We start from the raw sequence: 12,587 nt of genomic DNA, 5'->3' as shown, positions 1-12,587 counted from the left end.
ATAGATAGATGTTGTTCGAGCGCTCTGACATCAAAGTGCCGCTCAATGACGCCCAACCGATCCATCGACAATCAGCGGCAGATGTGAAGTTCTGCTCGGTGGTGGATTTCCCATATTCGGCATCCAAATGGTCCTCAGATCGGCGGCCAGATCCCACGGCCTGCCCGCATGAATCCAGCCACACCTGCGGTGAGTTCTACCTGCGCCGGCCTCGGCTCGGCTGCGGTGACTTCGTCCGCCCGGTGGTTCGAACCGCCTACGCGGTGGACGGCGGTGGCTCCCAACGCGGCGTGGTGACACGCCCGCATTAGAACTGCACACCACGGCGCTGCGGCCTCCGTCCCGTCGGAGGCGGCTACTCCATGTGACGCGGCGACGCGCCCACAAACGGCGCACACCACGACGACATCGACGATCCGACTGGCGGCAGTTTGTCCAAGGCCAGCGACTCTGCGTGTTGGTGTCCCAAGGATGCCGGCGACGATGCAGAAAACAGCGACGACCCTCGGTCGGCGTCCGCCCTCTAGCGACTGCCACCTAGAGGTGACGATGGGGCTCTATCCGGTGGCGGAGGCCCTAAGTTGGCAACCGCCCTCCAGCGATAGCTTCCCAAACTGTGGCAGCCTCGGCTTGCCCACTGGCGGCTACACCTCGGCCTGCCGACACGGTGGCCGGCCGGCGGGTGCATCAGCCTCCGAGTGAGACGGCAGCAGGGCATCAGTGAACGGCGGAGTTGGGGCGTTTTCCTAACCCTAACCACCCCTTCACCATCATTTTATCTGGCCCCCTCCCTCCACCAGGCCAAATGGGCCCAAAAGGTCGACTGGTCCTCAGCTCAGGTTGGCTTGGCCCAGTCAGCCGACAACCATATCTTTAGGCCATTTTGCAGAAAACCCCCTGGGTTTCTGGCATATTGCAAGATGGTCCAACCGAATAGTACTCTGTGTCTAGTACTTTTCACGTTAAGTCCCTCAATGTTTTCAGTAATTACACATTGTGTTATTTACTGATGTAAAATTACATTCCCGACCCTATTTTTCTGGAATATTGTGCATGTTTAATGTGTTTGCATCATGCAATCCCTATAACATGCAATTAAGTTTATAATTTTGCAATTGAGATTCATTTTCTTGCAAGATTATACACTAATTTAACTTAATTAAGCCCTAGGAGCTCTTACGCCCTAATGTGCTTAATTCAAGCAGAATTACAATGCAAATTAAGTGATTACCTCTTCCACTTGATATAACACAATGTTCCAAACCTTTGTATATTGGCCATACACTAGGAAGTACTCTAATACTACTGCGGGATCTACACTATGTCTAACACATAGTGACTATCCTTAAAGTGCATACCCAATGTCAAATTTGGAACCAAGCTCTACACCTTTTCAGGTGATTACCTTAATTCATATCTCATATTAGCCATACACAAGATAGTACCCTAGTATTACCGCAGGATCTACACTATGTCTAACATATAGTGACTATCCCCAAAGTGCGTATCCAATTTGAGTATGAATTAAACAAGGTCTACGCTATTTTGGTGATTACCTTCACAGTGTTAACATAGATTTGCATAACACAAGGCAGTGGGATTCATGGCATCCACTGCATAGTTACAAATTATGCCCTCACTGCTGAGAGGTCTACACCATTTAGGTGACTACCCCAACGTGTTAGCAACATAATTTAGGTATACACTATGTAATTCAAGTCTCAACTTGACTTTACAAATTTTGCATCATTATTACAACATTACCATGATGATTTTTAATTTACCTACTGTAAATTAATCAAATCTATGGTCAAAATCCATGTACGATACAAAGATCGGCAAAGAGTTCGATGAACTCACACTCAACGGTCACAATTATCTAACATGAGCAATGGACATCAAGGTTAGTATTGAGTCCTGTGGAATAGTAGCGGCACTCCAACTTCCCCAAGATGGAGGTCTACCGCTACCAGATCATGTTATATATGGTGCATTATACATAAGGCATTATATCTATCTGGATCTCAAGACTGAGTATCTGATGGAAGAAAATCTGAGCACTTTGAGGCTAGCTCTCAAAACCAGATATGAACAGCAGTAGACAGTCATTCTGCCTGATGCAAATCATGATTTGACACATCTCCGACTCCAGGATTTTAAGTCCGTCGGAAATCACAAACATGATGTTCATAAAATTTGCTCATAATTGCATTTTTGCGAAAAAGAACCTTTAAATGTGAAAAAGCTAGATAAAATTTTATCTACTATGCTTCACGCTGATAGGATCTTACAGCAACAATACCATACAAGAATACCAAGTTTATTCTGACTTAATCCATGTATTACTTCAGGCCGAAAAACATGATGACCTCCTTCTAAGGAATCATCATTAGCGTCCAATTTGCGCTAGTCCTTTACCTGAAGTACATGCTAATTTCCAGAATAACAACAAGTTCGATGGCTCTCTTAGACATCATTCAAAGAACTTCAATGGTAAACGCAAATGCAACCAGAAGTAGAAGCCCTATGCACCGGATCAGGGTCACAACATTTCCAAAACTTGACAAATCTAATGTTTGTCGCAAGTGTGGATGCTACAAGAACTCCACTAAGAAATGTCGTGCACCTAGACATTACGTAGATCTGTAATTACAATATGTGGGACATATCCGACCTGCTCAAGGAGAAAGATTTGAAGCACACTTCAATCTTCAAAATTACTCCACTAAGGAGGCTAGTTGTTCACAACAAGTTCTACAAGAACCAAGTAACAACCAAACTCTTCTGCAACCAGAAGATCCCATGAGCACGGAACACATGTTTGTCAAGTTTGTTTCGCACAACATGTTTGGAGACCCTATCTAGTCTCCTAATTCCTTAGATACCATGTTATTTACATCCCATTAAATGTTGTAATACAATATTGTATCAACACTATGATATTACAATAAAGTATGTATATATTCTATATATCTGATAAGGATTTCATATGAAATTCTTCAATTCTATATATAGAGAATTCTACGGGAGTCAATCCGATGAAAAAAATGTGCCTTGTGGATAGTTACACTATAAATTTTATACTTAAGGAAACCAAAATCTTTCCAAACTCTTACTAAGAGATAATGAAATATTTTGACAATTGCTGGACGCGATATAGTGATTATTGGCTTTGGTCGTGCCATAATTACTCTCCCTATGGGTACACAAGTCATAATCATTAATGCTCTATAGTATCTCGATTCAACCAGTACCTTATAAGTTATAGAGATATCCGTCAGAATAGTTTCCGTATCGAAACCCATGAAGAATTTCTCCTTTTAATCAAGGATATGGCAAGCTTCCATATATACCATTTGGATTGTAGTATACATACATTAAATCCCATGCCACATATTGCGTACAAAACAATTTTTCTATCTTGATTACACCAAGACTTGGCATGATTGCCTTGGTCACTCTATATTAGAGATGATGAGAAAAATTATTAGCAATTCTATTTGTCATAGTATTCCCAAAATCTTCAGATTTATGTGCACCACATGTGTCACATGGAATTTAATTTTAAGGCCCTCTTACCTTAAAATTCACAATATGCCACCCAATTTCTTGAACGCATTCAAGAACATACATGTGGTTCTATTTCAGCAATTTTATGGACCATCTAGGTATTATACAATGTTGATTGATGCATCTAGAAAATAGTCTCATATGTGTCCTTTATACATAAGGCACCGCACTTATGCCAAACAAATTGCTCAAATTATCAAAACTAGAGCAAATAATCCTGGACGCAGGATCAAATCCATTCACATGGATAATGCTGTTCCTTAACGTGCATTCAATTATTGTTTGGTTTTGGGCACTACTGCATTAAGTACCATATGTGCGCATTCAAAATGGTCTAGCTGAATCTCTCATCAAGAGAATCAAATCATTTGCCTGACTGACTAAAGAATTGTAATTGGCCAATATTTTGTTGGTGACATGCGGCTTTACACACCGCATCATTATACCAAATTCATCCAACTGCAATCATACGGCTCCCTCTGTTGCAGTTAATACGTGGAAATTTAGCCTCAGTCAAGTATTTTTCATCTGCGAATCGGTTATATTCTGCACGTACCGATATCACCACCGTACAACATACATCAAAGAGCATTGGGGATCAATATGAGGTATAATTATTCGTCAATCATATAATACCTTAAGTCCCTCACAGAGGACATATTCATTACATGTATGCTCATAATATTTTGAGGATAATTCCAGGCATTAGGGGGAGATTAATACCACAAAGAATGCCAGAAATCATAAGAGAATGCCACACACATTCACATCCAGTCCTCATATCCACGTATTTGAGATCTGAATCATTATTCAGACCATCTTGTATTTGCAACATATTGCAAATTATCTGCCAGATGCGTTTACTCATCATAAAGGTGTCATCAAATCCTATATTCCTACTAAGAATGTGCCGAAAAGAGTGGAGGTACCAAACAAAACCACTCAACTCCCGAATCAAAATAAGAGGGGGAGAAATATGATCACAAAGAATAAAACTTCTTGCAAGCTACCGCGGAAATAGAGGAATCCCTCCTCTACGACAGTAAATGCAAATCAACAACATCAAGTTGATAGACATCTTATGCATATTCACTATCCAAATGCCTATGGATGTTCAGCATCCGAATACCCAGCACAAATGTGTACACAAATTCAGGCGCTAAATTCAGGCGCTAGGTCATGGGAACACCCTAACTCCATTGTTTTGAGAAATGCACGGAGTTAAATGGGATAATATTTTCACAAACTATATTGATTCCATAGAATCAATCAATACCAAAGACTACAAATTATCGACAAATAATTTCTCCTCAAAAATTGCAGAAGATCTTTAATTGGATCTAGGCCAAAGTCCATGGCCATGGCATGGTGCCTTAAGAACTCGGACTGGACCAAATAGAAGGAAGCAATTGAGGTAGAATTGTACTCGCTTATAAAAAGAGAGGTATTCATAAAAGTAATACCTACACCTCAAAGATCTTCCCTATGGAAGCAAAATGGATTTTACTCCATAAGGTGGTGAAATAGCGAGGCTTTTAGCACAAGGGTTTATGCAGAGGCCCGGCATCAATTACGATGCTACATACCCCAAGGTATGTGTGGAAATTATGTTCTCATATTCAATTTCATTGGTAGATCAAATGAATTGGATAGATTCGGATATATAAGTCCCTAATCAACTTCGCATTCTGAATCTAAATACAAATCGCAATATATATTGTGTACAGCTTAAAATCACTACATAACTTCAAGCAGTCAAGTTGATTGTGGTACAACTGACTAAATGAGTTCCTTTCACAGAAGGGTTACCCTAACCACGGACGATTGCATATGTGTGTTCATAATGAAATCCCAATTGGATTTTGTATCATCTCCAAACCACACACGACAAAATATGTAATCATCTTTATGACGAAAATTGAGATGAATGATTTGGTTAAAATAAAATTTTGCTTAAATCTACAACTTGAGAATATTCCTTCAGAAATATTTATCTATCAGTCCACCAATATCCAAATAATATTGGGCACTCATATCCATCAAAACACTTATGGTCATTCAATCCCTAAATATGAATCAAGATTCATTCATACCTTGGGTTGATGATGAAAAGATATTCAACCTAAAGTTCTATATCTTAGTACCATCAAAGCGCTCATGTATCTTGCAAATCGCAACAAGCCTGATATTGCATTTGCAGATAACTTGCTAGCTCAAACAAGAACAACTCCAACAACGCCATTAGGCGAGAGTCAAAGAGGATATCCGTAGATATCTTTAGGACACCAAAGATCTAGGTTTTTCTATTAGAAAAATTAAGATATGATCATAGTGGGATATCCAGATTCTGGCTATATAATTGATCCCCATAATGCCAAATTACAAACTGATTTCATGGTGATATAGCCATATCATAGGAGTCATCAAAACAAATTCTAGTGGCTACTTCCACATATCATTCTGAAATGTAACATATATATGTATGGTTCTGCAGAATGATAATCCATATACAACTATCATGTGATATTGGTTCTATTGAATCATCAACCATTATCTATGATGATAATTCGGTATATATTACTCAAATACAAACAGGTAACATAAAGAGAAGTATAACCAAACATATTGCTCCTAAATTGTTCTATCCTCGTAACGGGGAGATAGACATCGTGCAAACTAAATCGTGTGATAATCTCGCTGATCTATTCACTAAGTCCTTACCAACTTCCGCATTCCAAAATGCATTCACGGAATTGGTATGCGATGACTACGAGATTTGCAAGGTTCAGGGGGAGTTTATCCCTAAATAATAACATGTTCATATTATATTGCACTCTTTTCCTTTATGAGTTTTTCCTATACGGTTTCTCATATAAGGTTTTTAATGAGGCAATATCTACACAAGATCATATGTCATATCTCTTATTTTTCCTTTCGGGGTTTTTAAAAGAGATATCAAAGACATATCTATTGTTCTCTAAACTCGCTTATGAGTTTTTCCTTTTAAAGGTTTTCTCATATGAGTTTACAAAGAGACAATAATCGATATATGTTGTACCATTTTCTCCTTATTTTTTCATTGGGTTTAAAAGATTTTTAACAGCATATCACTATTATTCCTCCTATTTTCCCAAGAGGTTTCTGGAGGTTTTAATATAATCCATAGATTATAATTATTGTTCTCTAAGCTCACCAAAATGAGTTTTTCCTATTTAGGTTTCTCATATGAGCTTACAATGAGGCAATAACCAATATATGCCATGTCATTATATCCTTATATTTTCCTATTGGGTTTTAAAGGAGTTTTCATGACATATCAATATATTATTTTCTCCTCATATTTTTCCAACAGGATTTTTAGAGGAGTTCTAACAAGAAGTTTACATTCAAGATAATTGATCAAGGGGGAGTGTTATGAATAGACACTTTTAGATATAACCATGTGATCAATTACCAAGAGTTGTGTCTATTGAGAAGAGATATCTTTCCAATAGACATGTCCTCTCATCATGTCTTTTCACCATGTATAAATATGTAAACACCATGATCAATGAATACAAGAGTTCATTTGCTACTCTATTGTCTCTCTCAATTACTATCTACACTACAACAGGGATCACTCGTCGGTATGCTCAGGACCATCGAGCATGAAAGCCCACCAGATGTTCGATGAAATGCTGAAGAGAGACCCCATGGCGTACCAGTGACCACGCCGCTCGCCGCGAATTCGGCCTGCCTGTCTTCACAGCATCCTCCGCTGGCCGCGCAAGCGGGTGGCTATTACAAGTAACTGTAGAATAACAAATGTCTAGAGAGAATAAAAACTCTGCTTATTGATTAATAATGTGCTTACATATTTATATATGTTGAATAGTTATGATGAAAGGGCATATCTATTGAGGAAACACTTCTTCTCAATAAACAACTTTGGTTAGTTGATAGTATAATTAATCACTTGGTTAAATACTCAAAAGGTGTCTATTTACTATATGTGTTTATTTGTAACACTCCCCCTTGATTAATTTGGTCATCCATATACATCACGTAAAAACTTCTTCAAAAATCATGTAGGAAAAACTTGAGGAGAAATATAATATAGTGATATGCTATTAAAACTCCTTTTAAAACCAGTGAAAAAAATAAGAAGAAAATGATACATCATATATTGATCATTGTCTCATTGTAAACTCATATGAGAAAATCTTGAAAGAAAAAACCCATAAGCAAGTTTAGAGAATAATTGGTACGATTTGTGGATCAATATGTCTTTGATACCCCATTTAAAAACTTTGGTAGGAAAATTAGGAGATACTTGTGTAGATATTGCCTCATTAAAACTTTTTCTGAGAAACCTTGTGAGTAAAACTCATAGAGGCAACATACTACAATATGATGTATGAACATATTATAATTTAGGAAGAGTCTCCCTAAACTTTGCAAATCTCTAAGTCGTTGCATACCAATTCTATGAACAAATTTTTAGAATGTCAAAATTGGTAAGGACTTTGTGAATAAATCTGCGAGGTTATCGTAAGATTTAGTTTGCAAGATATTTATCTCTCCACTTTGTCATAACTCATAAAGATAAAACAATTTTTAGGCAATACGTTTAGTGATATTGCAGCATGTTTGCATCCGAGCAACACAAGCAATATTATATTTGTAGATAATAGTTGATGATTCAATAAAACCAATACCACTGTTGTATGTGGTTGATAATTCTACAAAGGCACACATAAGTATATGATATTTTAGAATGATAGGTGAAAGTAGTCACTGAAATCTGTTTTAATAAATTCTGCGTATTTGGACCAATCCTAGTGCATCTATGAGGTCAGGCGTGGAGGTAGTGCTAACTGTCAACCCATGACGCCAAACATAACTTGCCGCTATGAAGCAATGAGAAGCTCCTGAATCAAAAAGGACAACTGCAGGTGCAACGACAGAGTTAGAACGCATATGCAACGTACCCATCAGGATGGTGTCACCCTCCTGAACGTCCTCGGCGGTGGTGTGGCGTGCTCGGCCACGCTTGGGAACGTGGGTCGCCTGAGAAGACTGAGGCGCCGACTGAGCTGGTGGTGGCCGTGGAGCAGTCACCGCGGCTCCTGGCCTCGGATACAGGCAATCCCGTGCGTAGTGGCCGACACGACCGCAGTTGTAACAAGGGCTGCCGGGGCCACCGATCACACTGCTCTGTGAACCGGTCGGTCGGGGAGGCTGTCCTTGTGGAGCAGAGAAAGCCGACCGCTGTACGAGCCACATTGGACGCGGAGCACCCGATGCCGGCACGCGAGATGGTGGAGGTAGAATCTCCGTGCGGGCGCGCTGCAAACTCCCGCCCACAGAAGGCGAGGAACCCCTCTTGCGCTTCTTCTCCTCCTGGTGGTTCTTAAGCTTGAACTCCACCGTGAGGGACGTGCTCACCAACTTGTTAAAGTCGGCGAACTCATGCGCCGACAACCGGTCTTGCATCTTCGAATTGAGACCGTTAACGAAGCGGTATTGCTTCCGCTCGTCGGTGCTCACTTCATCTTGAGCATATTGTGCAAGGTGATTGAACACCTGCACGTACTCCATCACGGTTCGGCCTCCTTGCTTGAGGTCCTCGAACTCCCACCTCTTGATCTCCATGAGGCCGCTTGGGATGTGGAAAGAGCGGAAGGCCTCGCGGAACTCCGCCCAAGACACTCGGTGGTTAGTGGGGTGCATGGCCAAGAAGTTGGACCACCATGCGCCCGCCGGGCCCTTAAGTTGGTGGGCGGCGTAGAGCGCCTTCTCGTGATCCTCACATCTGAGGAGAGCAAGCTTCTGCTCGATCATCCGGAGCCAGTGATCGGCATCCAGTGGATCCTCAGCCCGCGAGAAAACTGGCGGCTGAGTCCTCAGGAAATCTGAAAAATCATCTCGGCGCCCAGCTCCACCCCCTCCATGAGGAGTCGTGTTGCGCACGAGAGCCTCCAGAAGCGCCTGATCCGTCTGGCGGTTCTGCTCAATCATCATGAGCACTTCCGCCATAGTTGGCGGTGGAGTAGGGTTGTTCTCATTCGACCCCTCCGGATCATTCATATCACGACGAGTCCTAACCATTCTGTAACGACATAAGAAAAGGGAAACGTCAAATTCCAACTTAGCACAATGCATTCGCCGGATATATTGTTAGAATCCCGTAATACATGTATATAGATCATGCATGCATGAATGCAATATGAGAATGACGGTATGCTCGATCCTAGCTACTGTTTCTTTCTTGTGCACTTCTCTCCGCAACAAACATCGAAACTCACAAGCAGTTATACTTAGGGGCATAATATTGCATTTTCATACATATTGATCATAAAGAGGCATAAACAAAACTTAGTGAGTTGTTTAGGTGAAGTTGACCACTTACTAAACAATGTTCTAAATTATGTTTAGGCTACTTAATTAAACCAGGCTCTGATACCACGCTGTGATGACCCGTCCAAACAGTATTCGAACTAATCATCAGGCGGATCATTAACATAACCACAACCTCGACGATTAATCAAAATACCGCTCCGGCAGTCCCGGCACGTGTTTTGTGCCCAAGGATCGGAACACATGCCTTCCAACATATACATCACAACATATCTTAATAAAGAGCAAGTAATAAACATTATATTACAAAAGTTAAGCATGCAACTGATTTCAACAGTTTTACAACAAAAGCGAGTTAGGAGGAGACAAAACCCCTCAACTCCTAACCAACAAAGGATATGGAGCCACATGCCCTTAGGCTCCATACCAAGAACACCGAGTTCGGAGTAGAATGTGCTACTCCTGCCCGCCACCCTGATTGGCAGGCACAAAGTAGCCAAACACCGCCTCTTCCTCGCCAACCTGTGAACCTGCATCAACTTAAGGGCAGCACCCTGAGTACGAAGGTACTCGCAAGTCTTACACAGTATGGGTATATATATTCCCGACTCCAAGGATCATGCATTAATCTGGTAGCAAGAATTAACATGGTTAAGTTAATTAAGTGGTAAGCAACCTGGACGTACGTGTGAGCAACTAGCTTAACCAACATATATGAAACTACGCTGCCATAACCAACAACTGAGCATATATAAAAGTAACAACAAGTATATCAATGTGAACAAGTGCCAACTCGAACCACCAACCACCATACCCAGACCAAAATCACATGCCCACCCATCAACCTCATTCCATCATCCACAAACCACAACGAGAACTCTACGACCGGTGCAGATGAAACAATAGCATGCTCATGACCGAGAGCGCGGCATTTCGAAATGTTTATACACCCTGCAGGGGGATACTCCTGGACCCACACGACACGAGGACCATTCGGCTTGTGCCACCGGCCAAAGTGTACACAAGGGGGTACTCGTGACAACCTTTCCCAACCAGCCCCAACCGTGTGGGGCATGCAACGCTCGGCGCGACGGTACTAGAACTACTCCCTGAGCAAACTAGTACCGCTTACAAGCCCGCCCGCTCACACCGTCATTGTTCACACCCACAAAGCCACAGCTGCGAAGGTATTCGGCTCGCCTTACCATTAGATCAGCATGTGGTGAGTAAGGTAAGTGCTAAAGCCAACAACCCCGACGATCAGTGCTTAACCGGTGCAAACGGTCTACGGTGCCCAGTTTTCCTCTACCGTCCTACCCAGGGGAACTCCACATCCGGGCAAGCTAAGCACCCTCCTAGCACCGCTCACACCTCGTCTCATACTCAGCACTCACCAACCATGCCATCACCATCAACATATAATTGTAAACAATAGTAGATCCTATCCTCACGAACAACGGAGAACACCGTCGTTCGACTTCTACCGAAATACCTAAGCATTGCTAAGCATAGCGAAGACCTTTAGACATCGACATCATCTCTAGGCTTCAAGGAACATACATGAACTCGTGACCAAGGTAGAAGAATGCAACGGCATAGGTTCTACCCAAAGGTGCCCGACACATGCATACATACATAAGCATAGATAACACTTTAGACTTTCAAGTTAACACGGTGCAATATGATAGATGCTTGCCTTGATGCACTGGTTCACAAAGGTGCGGCGCGTCGGGATCGACCTTGGCCTCCAGGATCGACGTTCTCTAAAAAGGATCAACGCATGCAATGCAATGAGTATGAATGAAGTGTAAATATATGCCACAATATGTATATAATGGATGAAAACATTTTTCCTAGATAGAACAAGTCATAAGGAAACTAGCAAAATTGGATTCATCAATTTTGGACTTATGATGAATTAACGGTGAATTAATGAAGCTTTAACCTAATTAATTAATCTCAGAAATTTAATTCATTATTTCATGGCTGAAGATATTTTTAATAGGTATAGTAGGTTATTATGAAACCAAAAAAATTTGTTTCATAATTTTTGGAGCTATAGAGAATTTATTATGGATTTTACAAGTTTCAGCAAGCAGTAAATGTGCTGTCTGGGTGTACAGCGGTCAGAACGCCAAGACTCACGGTTAGACCGCCGGAAACGCAGTCAGACCGCCCCAGTACAGAGAGTTTTGACCCCTGGCGGTCTGACCGACCTGGGATGGCGGTCAGACCGCTGGGAGTCGCCGGGGGCACTTGGGGAGCTCACCGGCGATATTTGGAGTGGGGACTTGGACCTAGAGTATCACATTGACTCCCTCTACCGCGTAGGACAACATGCATACGCCAAAATCTACAAAAACTTAGCTATTGCTTCTAATTCATCAAGAACTCATGAACTTCACAATCCTAGCTCAAAATGCGAAATCCAACCATCCAAAAGGCGGATTCTTGCCATGGAAGTTTAGGGGACTCACCCAAAGTCCTTTACCAAGGTTGTGGACCGTCGATTGAAGGAGGAAACGGAGGGAAAAGCTCGGGAGATGAAGAAATCCGGTGTTCTTTACATTTCAACCCTAACACCAAAAGACACCAAATCCGGCTCAAACCCTCCGGGAAGACGAAAATAAATTAGGGGAATGGATAGCTCATGAGCTTGTGATCGTAATGGTACCACA

This window comes from Phragmites australis, chromosome 6 (genome assembly GCF_958298935.1).
Source record: "Phragmites australis chromosome 6, lpPhrAust1.1, whole genome shotgun sequence".
NCBI lineage: Eukaryota > Viridiplantae > Streptophyta > Magnoliopsida > Poales > Poaceae > Phragmites > Phragmites australis.
The sequence above is the reverse complement of the archived record's forward strand: the minus strand, read 5'-3'. Positions refer to the sequence as shown.